General features: G+C 41.2%; 1 protein-coding gene across 6 annotated transcripts in view; it reads left to right on the top strand.

The window, feature by feature from the left end:
- Positions 1-286: 286 nt before the first annotated feature.
- ATG5 (autophagy related 5) overlaps positions 287-6000 on the top strand; it is a 126646-nt gene continuing 120932 nt past the window's right edge. For 4 of the 6 annotated variants that reach the window (XM_012651207.1, XM_012651206.1, XM_012651203.1 and 1 more), the window contains exon 1: positions 287-585. The gene's annotated coding sequence lies outside the window, so the exon portion shown is untranslated. Of the gene's footprint in view, positions 586-2374; positions 2405-6000 lie in introns of those variants that run through there. The other 2 variants (XM_012651202.1, XM_012651204.1) reach the window with 2 other exon arrangements.

The raw sequence follows: 6000 nt of genomic DNA, 5'->3' as shown, positions 1-6000 counted from the left end.
TATTAATACTGTTATGTGATACCAGGAAGGGACGAATGCTGTGATCAAGCTCTAGAGAGGCAGCGTTTCAGTATTTTTAAAATTCTCTGTTCTTATACAACGGTTACATTAACCTCTCAAAGCACCAATCACTATGCTTTGAAGTGAGACTCTCCTGTGATCTTCTAGGGGTTTGGCCCCACATTCAAGCGCTCCGCTCCGTCCGCGCATGCTCAAGAGCAGCTCCGACCTCCTCACAGGGTTGGGCCGAACACTGAGGGCGGAGTTCGGGCCACGTGGGGTCTCATGACGTCATCCCTGGGCGCCGAGGGTGACTGGACTTGTGGTGGGCTTCCAGGGCTCCGTGGCGCTGCAGGTTGCTTTCGCTGCATACCGGAGGGCGGAAGTGCAGCAGGACTCGCCTCCGACCTCCGCGCTGGTGCTTTCTGCGGCTGCGCGGGCTTTCCGGAGTCCTGCTCCCGCGCCTCCGCAGGACTGTGTCAGGCAGGCAATTTGCCCCGCCACCCCACAGCTCCGCCGGAGCCCGGGATTCTAGCGTCTCCACCGGCGCGGGAAGCCGGAGGAGCAGCCGGCGCTTCGGGTAGGGTACGCGTGTGTGTCTGTCCCCTAGTGTGAGAAAATGCCTGGAGGAGGAGGGTTGGGGAGGGGCCAGGTAGGTGTGGTAAGAAGGAGGGGTGAGTGGCTGCCTAGAAGAGCGCTCGACGGGTTGCGATGGCGAGTGGAGGTTGTTCCTGCGGGCAGAGGTGGGGCTGGGGATACGCTGCCCTTAGAACCCTTGGGCCGGCTGGAGGGTGTGGCCTGTGCGGTCTCTCTCGGGGAGTATGTCTGTTCCTTATTAAGGTAGGAAACCTCGAATCGAATCGCAGACTCTAGAGTTCAGTTCAGGACCTGCATTTTTCGAGGAACAGTTATTTAAGCCATAATTATTATATTATACAGAGCAGTTCGATTGTATCCGAACTCGGTGGGTATTTCCTCCAGACAATTTATCTTCTTAGGATATTCCTTAAGTGTCATTTTAATAATATTTAATGCTAACAATGCCATTTTCTGTTGGCAAAACACTTTCACATACTTTAGCTATACTTCGGATTATTTTCAAATCATACCTGAACTCGCGGAAGCTAGGAAGCGGGGCTGATTCTAGATTTTTCTGAGGTGTGAGGAAGCACAGCATGTCTTGGATAATCAGAACCTAGAGACTTTTCAAACAGCCACTGAACATCCAAGGCCTTCCAGAATTCACTTGTTAAATCTTTTGAGTCCTTGAGACTGTGGGTACTTGGCTCTGAACTGAACTATTTGTGAATTCCATAGAGGGAGTTGTTGGTTGAATTTTGTATTTGAAAATAAGAATGCTGGGCTGAGGGTAGTAGTTGAGAAGAATTTTACACTAGATTTAAACATGTGCTTTGATTTTCAAAGATATGTTACTTAAAATTGGAGGAAAATGAACAGAATGGGATTGTTCATATGGGTTTTTAGAATAGTGAACACATTTCAAGTATGGGTTCATTTCATTAGTTTCGCAAATACTGAGTACCTGCTATGTGCTAGGCACTGGGCAAACAATAAACAAAAGAATGAACAGTGAACAAAAGCATGAAAATCTGTACCATCATGAAGTTCACTTTGGACATGGGAGAGAAGACATTGCTACAAAATTTAAAGTTACCCCTGTCCCTTGGTGTCCTGGGCGATTGGTTCCAGGACCTCCCTGGGATACTGCAATCGTCAAATGCCCAACTCTCTGATATAAAATGGTATAGTATTTGCATATAACTACACACATCTTCCTGTATACTTTGACTCATCTCTAGATTACTTCAACTACCTAATACAGTGTAAATGCTATGTAAATAGTTGTTTTACTGTATTGTTTAAGGAATAATGACAAGGAAAAAAATCTGTACATGTTAAGTACACTTTTTTTCTTCGAAGTATTTTCCATTGTTAATGGAAACTGTTGAGAAAGAAGTATCACATTAAGAAAGACTTTATTTCCCAGAGCAGTTTGCAAACCAGGGAGTTGAGCTCCCAGGAGAACACAGAGAGGAGTTATTCTTTATAGAAAAAGTTCCTGTCCAGCTTCCCACTCTTGTCTGCTGTGTAAATGAAAGATGCAAACTTGTTTAGTTCTGATTGGTTGACATTAAGATTGACTGTAGGTCACAGTCTATTAGTTAGGTCTAGGTGGCAAATGGGACTTTCTGGCAGCCCTAGGCCAGGGGAACAGACAAGTTATGAGAGTCCCAAAGTTATGCTTTCTCTTCCAGGAATGAAGAGTACGTGTGTGACCTCTAGTCAGCAGATGGCCACTTGGCTCCATTTTGAATTTATGCCCAGTTAGCCACTCAGGATCCATCTTGAAGGACTGGCTTTTTCAAGATTCACACCATCCATGGTTGGTTGAATTCAAAGACGTAGAACCCATGGATATGGAGGACTGACTGTTTATGTCAGGTGGTGAAAGATGCTAGAGAGAAAAAAATAAAGCAATGAAGGAGAATGGGAAATGCTGGTAGTGGAGCAGGAGATGGCACTGATGGCCATAGAAAAGCCTGTATTTGAGCAGAGACCTAAAGGTGATACAGAAGGGTGCCATGTGGAAAGATCCATTAGCGCTGCCACAGAGGCCCTGAGGCAGGAGCATACCAGCTAGTTTGGCTGGAAGAGAATGAGCAAGGGAGAGACAAGTAGTAGATACTCAGGTGGGGAATGGGGCCAGGTGATTTATAAAGGACCTTGTAGGACTTTGTGAGAACTTTAGGTTTTATAGTATTTTGAATGAGATGGGGTTTGCTTTGAATGAGGTATGGACTAAATTTATCTAACTTGTGTTTTAAAAGGATCTGTCTGATTGCTATGTTGCCTGTGCAGCGGGGGCAGAAATAATGAGACCTTTAGTAGGCCATTGCATTTATCTAGGTTAAAGGTCAAGGTGACTTGGATTAGGGTGGTAATAGTGGAGGCAGTGTGAAATGATCGGATTCTAGACTTGTTTTCAAGCGAGAGCATTTAGGTGGAAGAAGAGTGAAGGGTTACTTCAAGGATTATGGTCTGAGCAACTGAAGAATAGAACTGTCATTTAGTGAAATGGGAAAGACCACAGAGTAATAGGGGAGAGGAGGAAGTAATATTTGAAATCATTTTCAGTTTTCATATGTTAAATTTCCAAATGAAAATGTCAGTATGCAGTGGTAATATGATAGGAGTTCAGAGGAGAAGTCTGGACTGAAGACATAAATGTGGGAGTTGTGAATGTATAAATCATATTTAAAGCCTTGAGAAAGATATCCAAGGGAGTTGTTCAAGGACTGAGTCTGGGGCATTTCAGCATTTAGAGGTAGAGACCTCTCACAAAATCCTTGCAAAATACCCCAGGGTGGGGCTGTTCAGTAAAACCTCTGTTGAGAAAAACTGATCCACAGTAACAGAATAGAAGGAAATAGAAAGCAAGATCATTAACTGAGAGAGGATGAGGAAGGAAATGTGAAAATCTGAGGGAGGAGAAAGTATGGAATAGTGATGCTGGAAAGTGGGAGAATAAACGAACTAGGGAAATGTCAGGACGTTAGGCAGTTCTCAGGGCCCAGTTTTGAGGTTTGTATTCATGAATTTAAAGGGAGACCCCTCAGCATAGATTATTATTTTTAGAGATGTTTACTCTAGTAAGTATTTGATATTTCTAGGTAGTTGAGGATTTTGTCAACAAAAATTCCTTCAGGTAGTAGGTTAGCCTTTCTTGGTATGTAGTGGGAAACATACCATGCCATTTGTTGAATGACTGGTTAACAGATGTTGGACAGAACCTAGTCTGTCCTGGGTCCTGAATTAGATGCAGAAAATAGAGCACTCAAGGATAGCCCCTGTACTCAAGAAGCTTACTTCTAGTAGATTGCATCATGTATTGGGATCCATGTGTCTAAACCATTGCCTTCAAACTGGATAGATAGTGATGATGGTGTAGTATATGTAGGAGAGAGACATTCTTTCTGAAATAATAAAATTTGCTGAATTTAAAGTGTGACTAGACTGATTTGGAAGGGATTATAGGTGGAAAAATTTCTTAAGTAGCTGGGTTTATATATTTATGTATTTTACTCATGATTTAACAAAAATTCCAAAGCCTACTATGTGCTAATTATGGTAATATTAGGAATGAGAAGATAAATGTGACTCAATTTCTTCTGTCAAGGAGGAACTCCCAGTTCAATGCGGGGAGGGACATGAGGCAGATAGGATAAACAGATAACTGCAATACTTGGTAGTACATGCTATTAAAGTAGTAATTAGACTAGAGGCTGCTTAGGGGAAAGCTTCCCAGGGAGCTGATAATAAACTGAGTTTTAAGAGATTAAGGATGGCCAAGAGAGGATTAAGGAGTTGGCCCAAAGAGAAAGGAAAGAGTGTTCAAGCTGAGGGGCCATGGAAACATGGGGAAACTGTGTATTAAATGCATATACAATTTATTGAATGGTTACCCTGTGATAAAACAGCCCTGTGAAAATTAGAATTATCTTCATTTTACATATACGAGGTTCGGAGAGCATGGATTCGTTGTGTAAGTAGTATACATAACTAATAGATGCAAATCAGCGTTTAAACTCAAGTCAGTCTGATTTCAAAGCCCCTAACTACCTTACTGTATTGCTTGTTGTCAGTGTTAAATCTTCCCTGTCCTTGTTCTTTATCCCTCAATCATTTTTCACCAATTTCTATTCATTCTTTCTTGGAAAGACTCATATCTGTCTCTCACCAATCCACCCGCTACCTCTGTAGGTCAGGCACTCATTACACTATGCCTTAGTTGCTGAAATTACTTCCTGGCTAGCCTCTCTGATTCAAGGCTCTCCTTTTGTGCACTGCTACCAAGAAATTGTTTTTATTTCACCATTATAAAACTTTAAAGGCTCTCCAGGCCTGGTTTATGAAATTGAGGACCCCCCTCCAAAACACACACAGTCTTCATTTGGTATGCTTCATGATCCAGTCTCATTTTACATTTACAGATTTGACATTAAAGAAATAATAATTGCTTGCATTTCTTAGCACTCCTGTATCCATTACTGTATCAAACACTTTATGGATTTTTTTTTTCCCCAGAACAACCTTGTGACTTGGATATTATTAATTCTGTTTCACAGGTAAGGAAATTGAGGCTTAGTGATGTCAAGTGACTTGCCTAGGCTCACATATGATGTTAAAACATGTTACAATATCAGGTTTTTCATTATTTACTACTCTTCCCAACCCAAAATTTCCTGAAAAGTTGGTACATTTACTGCTCCTGCCCACTTCCTGCCTTTATTGATGCTTTTTGCTCTATTAGAGTATTTGCCTGTCCATATTCTACCCTCCTTCAAGTTCCACATCTTCTAAAATTCTTCTTTGAGCATTATAAGATATATTAACATTTAATTCCCACTCCCCCCTTTTGAAAGCTCTCACAAAGTAACATTTAATTATACCATGGACATATAGATGTTTTGGAGTTAGAAGGACATTGGCAATCAGTATGGTATGATGGAAAGGATATGAGATTGGAAATCTGGGTAAGAATGTAGCTTCTGATTTTGGTTCTGCCATTTATTAGCTACAAGGTTTTAGGAAAATCATCATAACATCTTTATCTCAAATTCATCATTTGTAAAATGGGAACATAAAGGGTCGTGTGTATGAAGTATGAGGTAATGTGAAATATATAATGTTTCTGGAATTTCTTGATATTTATAGTAGTATATAATCTACTGTTATCTAATTTTTATTATTTAATCTAACCTCACCTCATTTTGGGGGATTCTGTTTGGTTCTGTAATTTTGTATTCAGGGACTGTCTTTCCAACAAATTCAAATTCAGTAAACATTTTTTGAGCGTCTACCATATTCCAGACATGATTCCAAGTGTCAAAGGTGAAAAGATGAATGCGATATCATCCTTTTTCTCCAGGGAATGCATTACAATGTAGTGGAGGAGGCATACGAATAAATAATGAATTA

The sequence above is a fragment of the Propithecus coquereli genome, unplaced genomic scaffold (genome assembly GCF_000956105.1).
Source record: "Propithecus coquereli isolate 6110/MARCELLA unplaced genomic scaffold, Pcoq_1.0 Scaffold35, whole genome shotgun sequence".
NCBI classification, from domain to species: Eukaryota; Metazoa; Chordata; class Mammalia; order Primates; family Indriidae; genus Propithecus; species Propithecus coquereli.
The sequence above is the reverse complement of the archived record's forward strand: the minus strand, read 5'-3'. Positions and strand labels throughout refer to the sequence as shown.